Source organism: Orbicella faveolata, unplaced genomic scaffold (genome assembly GCF_042242905.1).
Source record: "Orbicella faveolata isolate gen_17 unplaced genomic scaffold, um_ofav_v1 contig_24, whole genome shotgun sequence".
NCBI lineage: Eukaryota > Metazoa > Cnidaria > Anthozoa > Scleractinia > Merulinidae > Orbicella > Orbicella faveolata.
In genome coordinates, this window is record NW_028301552.1 from 11,713,306 (window position 1) to 11,728,321 (window position 15,016).

At 41.2% G+C, this 15,016-nt stretch overlaps 1 pseudogene; it reads left to right on the forward strand.

The window, feature by feature from the left end:
* Positions 1–9,961: 9,961 nt before the first annotated feature.
* On the forward strand, positions 9,962–12,941 carry LOC149110406 (vesicular inhibitory amino acid transporter-like; annotated as a pseudogene).
* Positions 12,942–15,016: the final 2,075 nt, after the last annotated feature.

Consider the following 15,016-nt stretch of genomic DNA (forward strand, 5'->3'; position numbering starts at 1 on the left):
CACTGTGTCTCTGTTCCACTGTGCCAAGGTTCCACAGTGTCTCTGGTCCACTGTGCCTCTGTTCCACTGTGCCATTGTTCCACTGTGCCATTGTTCCACTGTGCCTCTGTTCCACTGTGCCGCTGTTCTACTGTACTTCTGTTCCACTGTGTCTCTGTTCCACTGTGTCTCTGTTCCACTGTGCCAAGGTTCCACTGTGTCTCTGGTCCACTGTGCCTCTGGTCCACTGTGCCATTTTCCACTGTTCCACTGTGCCTCTGTCCCTCTCTGCCTCTGTTCCACTGTGCCGCTTTTCCACTGTACTTCTGTTCCACTGTGTCTCTGTTCCACTGTGCCTCTGTTCCACTGTGCCAATGTTCCACTGTTTTTGTTCCACTGTGCGTCTGTTCCACTATGCCTGTTTCACTGTGCTGCTGTTCCACTGTGCCTCTTTTCCACTGTACCACTGAGTCACTGTTCCACTGTTCCACTGTGCGACTGTTTCGCTGCTCCATCGTGCCACTGTTCCACTGTACCTCTGTTCCACTGTGTCTCTGTTCCACTGTGTCTCTGTTCCACTGTGCCACTGTTCTACTGTGCCTCTGTTCCACTGTGCCTTTGTTCCACTTTGTCTCTGTTCCACTGAGTCACTGTTCCACTGTACCTACGTTGCATTATGCCCATTAATTATGTGAAATATTTCTACTAATTATTAACTGATGACCTAGTTATATAAGTAATTTTTAGACACGGCTTCCAAGAAAAGCCGTTTTTTAGTGCAGAGTGCACCCTTGGGATGGTTTGCGGGCTGATTTCAAATCTAGAAGAGCTTTCAGTTATAAGCTCAGACCCTACCGGTTGGTGCGAAAATTTCAGCATAATTTCAAAATAATTTCAAAATTTAGAGAGAATTATCGTAAATGCAGAGTGTGTGAACTCTTTGCACCTTCTAGCAAAAAATCATTGATAACCTGAGAGAGCCTAAAGGCGGCTCGAAACAGTTTCCAGCACTCAGATTTTGATGGGTCGTTATCAAATTTTGATAAGCACGATAAGACGAGAGTTTTGGCAAAGTTTTAAAAAAATTCTGTACATAGGGTTCAGAGCCACCTTAAAGGAGAAGGTCACTCCAAAAGCCTACTTTTTTGTCTTCGCCTATAGCAGGTAAACACTCAGCTTTTCCACTCACCGAAGTTTAAGCCTCTGAAGTGCCCGCTATCCTGACGAAATTCGTCTCGAAAGAAGCGACTTTGAAGGCCGCCATTTTGAAACTGTCTTGGCAGCTAGACCGTGTTTATGCGACGTCATTCAGTCCGAATCGAAATTGGCGGGTAGGAGACAAACCTGCGACTGACTTGGCGTCCTTCACAAGGTCAGCAAAATCTATTTTTTCCAAGCGATTATCCACTTCACTATCTTCAATGCTTTCATTTCGGAGTTTGGAGCATGTTTGGCTCAAAATAATATGGTTCAAGAGCAGCCATAACCAAGAGTGGTGGTTAAAAGGCTTGTCGTAAGCCATTTGGATAAAATCTCTCGGACGGAATGACGGAATGACGCGGCCTGGATGCTAACTGTACTGAACTTTGGGATTTAGAAGGGAATACAAAGGCATGCCACGTCAAAGGTCAGAAAAGACCAGAAGGCAATCATGTCATTCCAGATTTAGTTCTTTCGGTGTCGATAGCGACAGACCAAAAATGTGTAATTTGATTTCGTATGCGTTTCCATTTGTTAGCGCGCGTTTTTTTCGCACATTCGGTTTCTGTCAGAGAACAAGCTATTTTGCATGCCTGCGTTGTTACCAGAAATGGAGACATTTCGCCTCTTTGTCCTTCTTTTTATGATGGTTTAGACAGTGATTATATCGTAGATCAATTATCACGCGGTTCAGTTTATGTAGCTAAGGCAAAGTGCTAAACATGGCGCACGAAAAACTAGGAGAGGGGCGTGGCAACACTTCACACCATTCACTGAATTCACGCTTCTGGGTTATAGTTTGATGGCGAAACGGGAGGTAAAAAAGTATTCCACAATCATTGCTTTCTTAAATAGTTAAATCCTTGCTTCATTTGACTTGCCACAGGGAATGTAATTTTAAGTAGGGTAACACCAGTTAAAATCTGAGACGTTTCATTGAATACTCTCATGAATGAGTTACTTCTGTGAACATAGTTCTTGATCTAGATCTTACATTGAGGGGCTCCAATAGTATCACTACTTTTTTATATTACTATGTGTCCGTGGCTGTATGCATATTTGGATGCATGTGTGTGTGTGGAGCGGGAGGAGGACGCCGGTATAAGAGAGATTGTGCAGTATGTTACATTTTCTATAGACGTATTATTTTTCAGGTGTAAAATTAATTGCGTGAACTATAAGAAGCACAGCTGAAGATGCTGCAAACGTTACCCGATATCATGGACTGGTACCCAAGACGATGTGAACTAATTTGTTGATGAAACCACGAGATTAAGTTTGTGAATCTTTTATGCTGATCGTCCAGTGTATATTTACGACATCACATTGATCTGATTGATACATTTTGTTAACGAGTCTCTAGGCGTAATGATGCTGTTAATAACCATACTTTCACGGTGAACGGTCTTTAACATCCCCACAATGGGTCTTTGTGAAATTTTTACGGTAAACTACCTCTAGGAATGCGATTGTCTTTGGTTGTTAAACTTTCGAGTTAAATTAATTTTGTGAAAGTTGTGATGACAGCGCTTTGCAGTCTTGGGTGGGGCATGGATCAGCGACATGGACTGGGGTGGATCACTAACACTCAAAGTATGTATTATCAAGTTAACAAATTGACGTCAGTTTTTTATGCGTCTGTCCTCTTATTGATGATAAATTGCGTCATAACATTGTCAAAGTGGCTGTGGAACCACGAACCGCAGGCGAGTGGTTCCGCAGTAAACTTTGACAAGGTTATGACGCAATTTATCATCAATAAGAGGACAGACGCATAAAAAACTGACGTCAATTTCTTTTTTACAATAACGAGACCCCAAAATGGTCAAATGTCGGGAATAAATGAGGGGAAAAGACACCGTACACTTGCCGTAAACAAAGATAAGTGAATTTTATTCAAAATGACGCGAGCATTGTCAATAGTTTTTCTCGCTTTTTGATTGGCTACTTAAAAGTCCATAATATCTCATTGGTTAAAAAGTTGACAGTTTGACAGCGGAAAGTTGAACTTGAAAGCTTGCATGAATTAAAATTTTATCCGTCTGTACTCTCATTGATGATAAAAATGAGCCAATCAGCGCGCGAGAAGTTAGACAGCTATTGTACAGAAAAAATTTTTATTCATTCTATGATAAAGATTCTAATGTGGTTTACACTCCTTTATCTCGCAATTGCAGAGTGAGAAGCTCAGAGAAGACAGTTGTCGAAAGGAAAAGAAAGAGACGTTTTTCAATACTTTTGAGGTGAACATGGTGTTACTGATCAATACTAAACCAGCTCCCTATAGTTGTTTCAGGGAGCTGGCATAACCCTTCACTTTTCAAAAAAAGTCATTAGAAATAATTGTAAACTACTAAATCGGGGTAAACATATAAAGTGTGTTGTTGTTGTTGTTGTTGTTGAAATTACAATCATTATTGGGCTAGCAATGTAGAAGTAAGGCCGACATGTATTAGTAAAGGACTTCAATATTATTATTATTTTTTTTGTTTATTTCCCTTACAGCATTGTTGCGTTCGACGGAACGCAATTCTAATCGCGTAATGCATAAAAATTCGAGACCTGTGTATGTATCTATCTATCGGGGGACACCAATTTGGCCCTCCCAAAAAATTTCTTCAAGGGCGAATGACGTCATCTCTTTGTTCATCCATGTGCTTTCTTTCGAGTGTTGCGCAATATTGTGCACTTTCGAGCGTCGAGGCAGCTTATTGTAGACAAGCGAATACTGAAGTGGGTTATTTTTAAGTTCGAAGTCAGTGTTAATGGCATTTGAAAACCTTGCAGACATGTCTTCACGAAATGTGTACGACTTTTCGTACGAACAGAAAGCTGTAGTTTGGCTGTGTGTTGTGTACCTTCTTCTCTTCGTCGAAAACCAACGCTGCTTTCTGCTGAATAAAGCAAAGAAGGAAACATGTAGTTTCACTTCTCTCGCCTAGATTTCTGTGCACAAAATGTGTAACATAAACCCAACGCGCGACGAAAGTGTTTACATGGGAAAAGAGTTCAACTCTGGTACACCAACATGTCCTCCGTTTCAGTGCTTCGGAAGTGAAAATGCCCTGTAGCTGTTACCCCAAAGCCGAGGCGATTTAAAGTCGTGTTCGTAAACAAAATAATTGTCCTAGTTTTGATAATAAAAGCACGTCGTATCGCATACCGACAGAACAAGCGCGATTGGTGTCGATTTACACGGTCAGTATAAAATATGCACTGGGGACTGCGGACTGCGGACTGCGGACTACGGACTACGGACTACGGACTGGGTATAAAATGGGGACTGCGGACTAAATGCAGCCTACCGACTGCAGTCCATTTAGTTTACTGACCGGTCGTAACTAACATTACATACTACATGTATAAACGTGAACAAACCCTCTCGTATGCACGTTCTTTGCGATCATTTCATTTATTTGCACTCCTGCTGAAGGGAGGCCAATTTCACGCCTATCTAACAACTCAGGCACAAAATGTTGTCCCTAGAATTTCTGTTTTTTTTAACATACCAAACTTACGAAAACTCGAACGCACTCTTTAATGTACGATTACTACTAGTAAAGAAGTAATTTTGCAACAAGCATTTCTTGGGTGAAAACCATTTTGATCTGAATGTCTAGAGGGATCCAAACTGTCACACGTATGCTGAACCTGGAAGGCATCTGAAGTATCGGAAAACAACGTGCTGGGAGACACCAGGGCAATCCCATTCGCCCTGGAAACACCTTGTCCGATCTGCTTAAAGGAGCTCAGTCACGGTATTTTGAGTTATGTTGGCCACATACAAAATTACCTTTAAATGGTAAGAAATCTGAAAATAACAGTTTAATAAAATAGAAAAACACCAAAGATATAATAATAAACCATAAAGGAACAAGGATGGCTAAGGATGGAGAAGATTGACACGGATTACAAACGACGAATTTGAAAAATTGAGGCTAAACTTTTCAATATGCGCAAACTGTGACTGTGCTCCTTTAAGACATAAAAGGTAAGTTGTATTGTTTTTAAGTGATAACATAATCAAAGTGTAGACCACATATTGCTAATTCATCTCTAAATTATAGTAGTCAACAGACAATAGGCTGTTGAATAGCGGTCCTAAACAATGCGTTGTTTTTAATCCAGGTCAATACGCTGGCCAGAACAGTTTTTTCGCCTTTAATTGCCTTGCTGGCATTTCAAATGTTACTCTTTACTGCTGGCTGGCTACTCGGCTAAATGTCATTTTTCTAGCTCGGTATTCAAAATTTTCAATATATCTGGCTGGGAGTTTTATGAAATAAAGTCGATCTTGCTAGCAGTGAAGAGCGAATATTTTTTTGCCAGGAAAGTTAATTATTTATGGTAATTGACGAGGGAGCACAGAATCAGTGCTTAAATTTCCAGTTAAAGTGCCGTTGGGTACTCCTGGGACTATACCGGCGGTTTAGCTTAGACCGTCTGCGACGCTTGCTAACTAACCAGAGAGTACTTCGATTTCTCCTTTTTACACTAAACTGCAGCTATATAGCAAAACCCTCAATCACTGGTCCTTTGGGAAACAGTTAGCTTTGTTTTCTTCCCTAGTCGAGTCTCTCTGTTTCCGGTTCGCCTCGCAGGGAAACAGCAAAACATAATTGACTACTTTAATCTTTAACCCCAAGCGGTTAATCTGCTGTGTAATACCAGCACTCCATTTTTTGATCTTTGACTCCAACCCTTTAAGCGGCTTAGCTTAGACTGTCTGCGACGCAGGCTAACTAACCAGAGAGTACTTCGATTTCTCCTTTGTACACTAAACTGCAGGTATATAACAAAACCCTCAATCGCTGGTCCTTTGGGAAACAGTTAGCTTTGTTTTCTTCCCTAGTTGAGTCTCTGTTTCCGGTTCGCTTCGCCGGGAAACATCAAAACACAATTGACTACTTTAATCTTAAACCCAAGCGGTTAATCTGCTGTGTAATACCAGCACTCCCTTTTTTGATCTTTAACTCCAACCCTTTAAGCGGCCTAGCCTAGACTGTCTGCGACGCAGGCTAACTAACCAGAGAGTACTTCGATTTCTCCTTTTTACACTAAACTGCAGCTATGTATATAACAAAACCCTCAATCACTGGTCCTTTGGGAAACAGTTAGCTTTGTTTTCTTCCCTAGCCGGGAAACATCAAAACACAATTGACTACTTTAATCTTTAACCCCAAGATACATAATATTAAAAAGAAAAGGAAATGGAAATTTTTTGAACATTGTAGTGGTAAACACACACATACCTAATTACGTGGGAAACTCGCGGAATATTGAGGTGAGGGTTGCTGCAGTCTTCAGACGAAAGGAGGTAAGTATAACCCATAGAATGTGAATATCTCTGCAGTTTTTACCTGGTTCACAATCGATATTTTGAAGATAAGGAATTTCGCAAGAGTTCTGCTTCAGGTTGAGGACACTCACTTATTCCGAGGAGAGTTTCTCTGACTTCTCTAGCTAGTTTTTAACACTGGGAATCGAAATTCTCACACTTGTCAATCTCAAGGGCTGGTACTTACATCACAAGGCCTTTTTCGGTCTTCCACGATGGATCTTCTCGTTAGATTTTCTGTTCGGTAGACCTTTTTCAGTTAGAGCCCCTCGAGATGTTCTTGAGTGAAATACCAGTACTCCCTTTCTTGATTTAAAAAATGTAATCGGTGATGCCTGTCTTTTGAAGTGATACTGAAGTGCCTGTGTTTTGGTACGGAAAAAATACCTAATCAGAAAGTCAGGCAGTAAGCTGAGTTTCTTAAGCTAAAATGTCTTGGAATTGGAGTCGTTGTTTTAGTCTTCCACGCATATCGCTTAGAGCATTTTGCTAGAATGTTCTCTTATTGAATATTAAAGGAGCCAAAATTTGGTCGAAATCTGTTAACCCAATTTGTAAGCAGCTATTTTCAGTTCATTCAAGATAATGGGGCAATGCATGCAAAATGGTGAATATTTACTGAGGCCCCAGTTATATGGTCTCAGTTACCCGAGACAACCCTACCCCCGAGGCAACTTTATCGAGCATTTATATGTGAAAACGTAGTCCCTGTAGGCCGAGTCAAAGTTGACCCTGCATGATTATTCATAACCCTTACTGAGTGATCAAATGTGCAGATATCCCTTGTTATGAGAAAATTCGCCGTTGCTCAGGCATTTCTTTATTATTTGGAAAACTATGTATAGAAAAAACCCAACAGTAGCCTCTTTTTAGTTAACAACTAGAAATCTTAAGTTATTGTTCTACTTTTAGACTACGAGTAGTCCCTCTTTCGCCTAGTCCGTCGTGCGTGACGCGAAAGAAATTCGCGAGAAAAAAATGGCCGCGCGAAATCCTAGGGGCTAGGAGCGCGCGAAAGGAGGGACTACCGCCTAAGCCCAAGAGTTTGCCCTTTCACGGCCGAGTGATTTTTCGGTGTAGGATTTCTCATCTTGACGTCCTCTTATTATCGCCTGTTATCAATAGCCCCGGGAGATCTGAATAAAATTGCTCTACTCTACTCTTCAAGTAGCCAGGCAAAAACATATGCCGTGAGAAGTATATCTTCGTTCAGTGTTCGTTCAGCGAAACTGTCAAAGAAGTTTTAAAAAGAAGACGGCGAATGGGGCCTCTTGTAACGATTTTCGCTGCGTCTAAAAGTTATTGAGAAAATTTCAACAGAGTTTCAACCGAGAATTTACATTATACATTATACATTATACATAGGAGATTATCCAACTGCGGTGAAATGTTTGCCGATAGCAGCGGAAAATTTCAGGTAAATGTCCGGTGTCAAGTGAGAGTCCGGTTCAATCTTTCAAATGGACGGCAGAAAGGCCAAGCTCAGTGAATTTATATTCGCTGACTTAGACGATACTGTTGAGCGGCGAATTCACTAACACGCTCGCAGTCGGGGTGGAGGCAGAAAGCTTTGCCAAACAAAATACTGGATAAATTTAAATCTTTCCAAAGCGCCTGTTGGCAGATTCGCAAGAACATCACGGCTTGCGAAGCGCGATTCCAACGCTTCGATTTGCTCTGGTACCGCTTCGATTTGCTCCTGTTCCAAAACATTCCTGCAAGACGTCACAGGTATCCCGAATGTTGACAACACGTTGTCAACGCTCCTAACATAAGCCAATCATATTTTTGCGTTGTGAGAGCAACGCATAATTCAAACTCTTGGGCTTAGGCGGTAGTCCCTCCTTTCGCGTGCTTCTCGCCCCCTGGATTTCGCGCGGCCATTTTTTTCTCGCGGTTTTCTTTCGCGTCACGCAAGACGGACTGAGCGAAAGAGGGACTACTCGTAGTCTATTCTACTTTGTACATTGCCGATTCTTTGTACACCTGAACATTTTATTTAGAAAACAAATAGTTCATTATCAGGTCATTTGAGTTCCTTTTCATTATTAAAATCTACCTTCTGTTTCCTCGGAAGCTAGCCAGCTGAACTATATTTCAGTAATGAAGTTTTCTTAGTTTCCTCGGAAGTTAGCCAGCTGAACTATTTTTCAGTAATGGAGTACTTCGATTACATGGATTACGATTAAGATTACGCTTATAACGTCAATTACGAAGATCATTGTTGTCGAGTGCAGAATAAATTACTGTTGGACCAAGTTATGTCTCTTCCTTGACGTCCGTAGTGAAGACCATTGCAGTAGATCCTCGAAATCGTGACGAATTTCCGCTCCCGCAGGCAAGCATTGCTCCCAAGAGTTAGATTCCCCCAGTTGTCAGTTCAAGTGTCCGTTCAGTCCGAAATTTTCAGTGCTTGCAGGAAAAACTTATCGTCACACCCTCTTTCTTTGACTGAGTTTCCTTCGGTCATTCGATCACAATGGGTTTTGCCGAATTAATTTTCACTTCTTTGATACGAATTTCCGCTTTAAATCCCAAATCTAGGCATTGCGCCGTGAGACTCGCCACGCCGAGAGTTGTCCCGGTTAGGCAAGTCAAAGTGTTTATATGAAGAAAAGTTGTCCCGCTTGCCGTGTTACCCAGCCGACCTGCCGAGACGAGACAACTCGCCCACTCGAGTTGTCTCGCCCCCCGAGACGGGTTCGTAATCCAAATGTAAACGGTTGGTTGATTTTGGAAAGAAATAAGCTAAAAGTTGCCTCGGCAGAGTAACTCAGAGAGAGGGTTGCCTCGGGTACCTGAGACCATATAAATGCGGCCTGAAATAGACGAATATTTGAAAACACTCAAGAAAAGTGGAAAACACTTGCCTGCGGCTCGTGTTTTCTACACTTCCCTCGTGTTCTCAAATGCCCGTCGTGTTTTATCACAATGTAATACACGGCTTGGGTTTCTTTATTTGTTAGATATCCAACGCGCGCTTGTGGAATAATTGTTAATAAAACCTCTTTTCATTGTTGTTGTTATCGAATGCTACCGATAAGCTCAGTCAATCGCATCAAAAGAATTTCCGTAAATCCATGGAGCCGATCAAATACAAGGCAAATAAATAGGCCAAATGAGAGCGCTATCCCTTTCGAATCATTTTAACCCATTGGAACAATTTATCGATTGATAAACTTGGGATACCGAATTTTATCGATTAGTTACTCTGGCAACGGTGAGCTTTTTGCTTGTAAACCAAGCGTTAATAGGCCATTTCCGAGTTACCTTGTGTCTCTGTATGGAACTGAACGGGCCTTCGAGCGAAACCATTCATATAAAAATCCGTTTCGCCTACAGATTCAATTTCATGCAAATCAAACTCATTTTCACATCAAAGGTTTTGCTTGAAGACTCGTTTTGAAAAAAAAAACAGAAGGTACTCGGAAATGCATGGCCTATTGGTATGGGTTTTAGCATAAAAAGCTGGGATGTAAAGCTCACTTTGCTTCTTTTTAAGGATTGACTTTTGACACAATGAAATCTGACAAAGATATTTTGAAAAACACAGGTGTTTGACGTTACTGTTGAAAATTCGCCTCCGTGGGAATGCCTCATGGCTTCTTCAAAATCCAGCTCCTTAGGAATAGCCGCAGCTTATATTCCTTTAGAATGTGAGCAGTTTGACGGGCTTGAGGAAGCTGAAATCTTGACGCTGCTACAGTCTTCAGACGCCGAGAGCTCCTCCGATGATGATCGTGTTGTTCCCTCAAACGAAAAGCTTTCTCAAGACCCCTCCTCTGGTGGTTCCTTAGTGTGGAAAGCTGCAGTAAATCTTGTGAACTATATCGAAGGCATCGGGTTCCTTGCTGTACCCTACGCGCTCAAAGAAGGAGGAGTAGCGGCCATTATAGCTTTTATAATCACCCCAATTATCATGTGGTATATGGGAACAATAGTAACTGAGTGCCTCTATGACGAAGATGAGCAAGGAAACAAACATCGCGTGAGGTCAGGATATATAAAGATCTAGGCGACGTGCTTTTGCCTAAATATGGTGGTTTATATATAGTGTCTGGACTTATTCAGCTAGATCTATATTTGGTGTCTGTTTCTTACCTTGTCCTTTTCGGATCTGTCATGCGTCATGACTTCCCGTCTGCGCCCATCACAGAGTTTATGTGGATAGGAATAGCTGGAGGCTTGATCATACCGACAATGTTCCTGAAGTCTCTGTCGCAGATTGCATGGTTGAGTGCTGTCAGCGTGGTCGCTTTAATTGCAGTTGTGGTGTATGTGGTATGGCACGGAGCACAGACCACGGACGAGTGGAACCTGAGCACCATCCTGTTTTGGGACACAGAGGGTGTTGTTACATCTTTATCAATTATACTGTTTAGCTACTCCGGTCAGCTGATTATTCCATCAGTAGAGGGAAGTATGACCGACAAAACAAAGTTCGATAAAGCTTTAACGTTAGCCTTTGTGGTGTGCACGTTGATGAAGTTATCTTTCGCTGTGTTTGCTTTCCTTTCCTTTGGCGCCAACACTGATACAGTCATATTAAATAGTCTCCCCTTAGGACCTGCTCACATAACTGTTGGTTCTTTCTTCGCTTTGAATTGTGTGCTGTCGTATGTCCTCATTATTTATCCAGTGATGCAAACTGTACACACGTCAGCTACCGCACGCATTCAAAATGATAAAATACCTGACTTTGTAACGGACGCAGTGGTTCGCGTCGCAGTGGTTGTTTCGTCAGTCCTCGTGGCCATCTTGGTGCCGAGTTTCTTAGCAATTGTCTCATTTCTGGGTAGTATATTCTATTCTCCATTCTGTTTTATTTTCCCAATTGTCTTGCATTTAAAGCTCAAGTATGATCGTCTTAAGTTACATCAAGTTTGCTTTGGTTCTTTTGTAGTAATTTTCGGGCTAGTCGTATTGATATTAGGCATGCCAGAATCCATTAAAACCCTAATTAACTTTCATGAACAATAAACTAACACTCTACATGCATTAACCAAAATGCTTGAAGTCCCTAGGACGCGAAACTTTTGTCAGCAGAATCTAAAAATATACTTAATGAAATACGCAGTTCTAAAGTTTAAGAAGCTTAGGATATAAGTAGCCGATTTTACAAGCTTGCTGAAAGTTGTGCTATGTTACCATCACAAATTCTACGGCTATCGAATCGAGCGTATCCTCCCGTGAGCGTGTGACGTCAGTTTGTTTGATAGAGTTCAAGCCATTATGTATTAAGAAAAGAGAGCGATAAGGAGCACGATATTGTCGGCTGGTGTACCAAACAATCGGAGTTGCACGAATAATTCATACATAACATTTTCATCGCAGCCCTCTCAAACTTTGGAATTGCCTATTTCAAACACAATATAGTGTTATTTCTGACGAATGAGCTTGGGAAGAAGGCAGTAATAAGTATTTTTCCGGCACGGGACACAACGCGGCCTGGGCTCCAGGCCGGTGCATCATGGATAGAAAGAAAGGGGATATGTAACGGGAAGTGTAGCACGTGATGGTCATCTAGGCCTCTGAATCAACCCTGTTCAGAACTCCGTTCAATTTTTTCATTTTAGTTTTTCAGGTATTTTTACCGCACTATGGACAGTCCTACCTTTGTAAAGCCTCCGTAGGAAAGGCTACCAATCGCCGGAGCATGAAAAATGGTTCCTACCCAGATTTCCTGCTTTTTTCCCCGAGGGGATTGATACGAAGAGGATTTTTCTGGCCTCCCTTCTAATCGCACTTCTATTGTGAGCGGTTGCTCAGCTCCGTTATTATTATCTTCTTTTGTATTAGCGTTCTTTACTTGTATTTTTTCTAGTTTATTTAAATGGTATGACATATTTATATTTTGGATTTTTGGTCCAAAGTAGTGGACACCCCAGCCTAACGTGAATGACATGTTTGTACATGGGGATTTTCGTCCAAAGTAGTGGACACCCCAGCCTAACTTGCATGATGTGTTTGTATATCACGATCTGTAAGTTTAAACACGTTATATTTGTGTACGCTGAAGATTTTGGTCCAAAGTAGTGGACACTCTAGCCATAATGGCAGTCAGATGTGAAGCTCGTTTAGCTTCCGTTATGTTCGTGCAAGTCCTACGTGTACATGTAATATGCTCGTCAAAATACATATTGTATTCACATCTACTTTAAAGATGGGCTTTTTACAAGAATCCACAAGGACGAATTGAACAAGTGGTCGGCGATAGGAGTTTATACCCGTCAACGAACAGTTATTGAATGAGTTATGTAAATTCGTATTCATGTAGTTGCTATAACGTAGTTTGGGTTGGTTCTTGCCAGGCCCTCCCCAAATAAACTTATCTGTCTATTAACTGCGTGTTCATTCGTTGTGAGGTGGAGGCAAAATTTTAAATTACATCTACGCCGAAAAGATATTTTGCTTCATATGCACTTTAAACCTCCTCGATGTTAGCAATCATAGGTAGACGATAGTTACAGAATAGCCTTCAACGCAAAAGTAAGTTAAGATGGTTCAAAACAGTCTCCAGCAATTAGATTTTGATGGGTCATTATAACTACTCTTTATCACTTGATGCTACAGTCATGGTATCAAAAAACTGCCCAATCATTTGTGAACATGTTCTTATCATTCTCGTGACACAAAAAGGTTACCATAGCAACAGTATGACGTGCTAAACAACACCCTCAATTACAGCTTTAGGGGCTTATAATTCAAAAACGGCACGATAAAATTTTTTGTATTATCACATTTTAATAAGAATGATAAGACGTAACGTTTGGCAAAGTTTTTCAAACAAATCTGTATATAGGGTTCAGAGCCACCTTAAAGTTTTCAAAATTTAAGGTGGCTCTAAACCCTATGTGCAGAATGTTTTTAAAACTTTGCCATAACTTGCGTCTTATCATGCTTATCAAAATCTCATAACGACCCATCAAAATCTGAATGCTTGGAAACTGTTTCGAGCCGCCTTCAGGCTCTGTGGTTATCAATGATTTTTTGCCAGAAGGTGCAAAGAGTTCACACACGCTGCTTTTACGATACTTCTCTCTAAATTTTGAAATTATTTTGAAATTATGCTTTAATTTTAGCACTAAAACGAAGGGTCTGAGCTTATAACTGAAAGCTGCAATAGACTTGACAGTATGATTACCAAATAAAAACATCAAAAATGACACAATGTTGAACTTATCTTGAGTCCACAATAACTCACAGCTGAACTTTATTCAAGTCTCTGTCTCCTGCTTATCATAGGGCCCCGTCAACTATATTTAGAGACTGTGCAACAATTATCAGGAGGGAGGAGCTGTAAAACCAGAAATACTCCACCATAAAGCTAATAGGAGTATTTCTACCACCATATAATGTCATACCTTAAAGGAGGGGGTAACATGCAATATCTTTTTGAAAAGCAGGGGGGTGGTATCTAATTTTCTTATGGGCAAGCCGGCTAAAAGATTCGAATCCCACGTAAGACTCACTAAGTCTCATTTCTTACTGGAACTGATTTAATATGAATAAAACATGATTTACATATCATAAAAAATATAACAAATAACTAACAGTAATTAGTAGCAGAGCCATGAGCAATTTACCTGTCTGGTCACATGGCATTTTAGCTTATTTGTAATTAACCCAATAGGGGTGGATCCAGGGTCGCAAGAAAGGGTGTTTCATTATGAGAAGTAGCCAACAGAGGGTTTCGTCTCCTCCATAGGTGTATATAAATTTTCAGTACAAAGGGAGTGTCAGGTTAACCTCAGGACACCCCTGGATTCGCCCCTGGACATGCTTTATAACCTGACACTGCAGGTGACAAATGAAATTTAAAGCTGGTTTACACAAGCAACGGAGTCGTAGTCGGAGGTGTAATCAGAAGCGTAGAGCGATACAATCTAGTGAAAATCAAACTGACGGAGTCGAAAGCAGAACACCAATTCTGCTTATGATTCTGCCGCTTACGATCTTGTGTAAACTACATTGTCGGGGTCGGAACCAGAAGCTGAAGAATAAACCAATCACAATGATCAATTCCGGGCCTCGTGATTGGTTGCTTTTTTCGACTCCCACAACCTAGTTTTCACTGCATCGTAAGCGACGGAGTCGTAAACGGAATCGGAAGAAATGGAAACGTTCTGATTCTTCCAACTCTGATTCCATCGAGCTTATGACTCCGCTTGCTACTCGGATTTTCAATTTTCACCAGGTCATAAGCTCTCTTACGATCCCGAATACTACTCCGACTCCGTCGCTAGCAAAAACCAGCGTTTAGGTGACAAGTTTTAAGAGTATCAAAATGAGACATGTTCTTGTTGATGTTCATGTGTCGTACATCTCCGGCTTATGTTCACCATCAACTGGAGTCCCTCCGGGTGAAATAAAAATAACACAAGCTCTACTCTTTCGAATTTCCAAAGCAATAGTATTCCATCTTCTGGCTTTCCTTCTGTCTTTCTCCCTTGTCCTGGATTTTGATACAATGGTTTTTTAACCAATGGCTTATTGGTA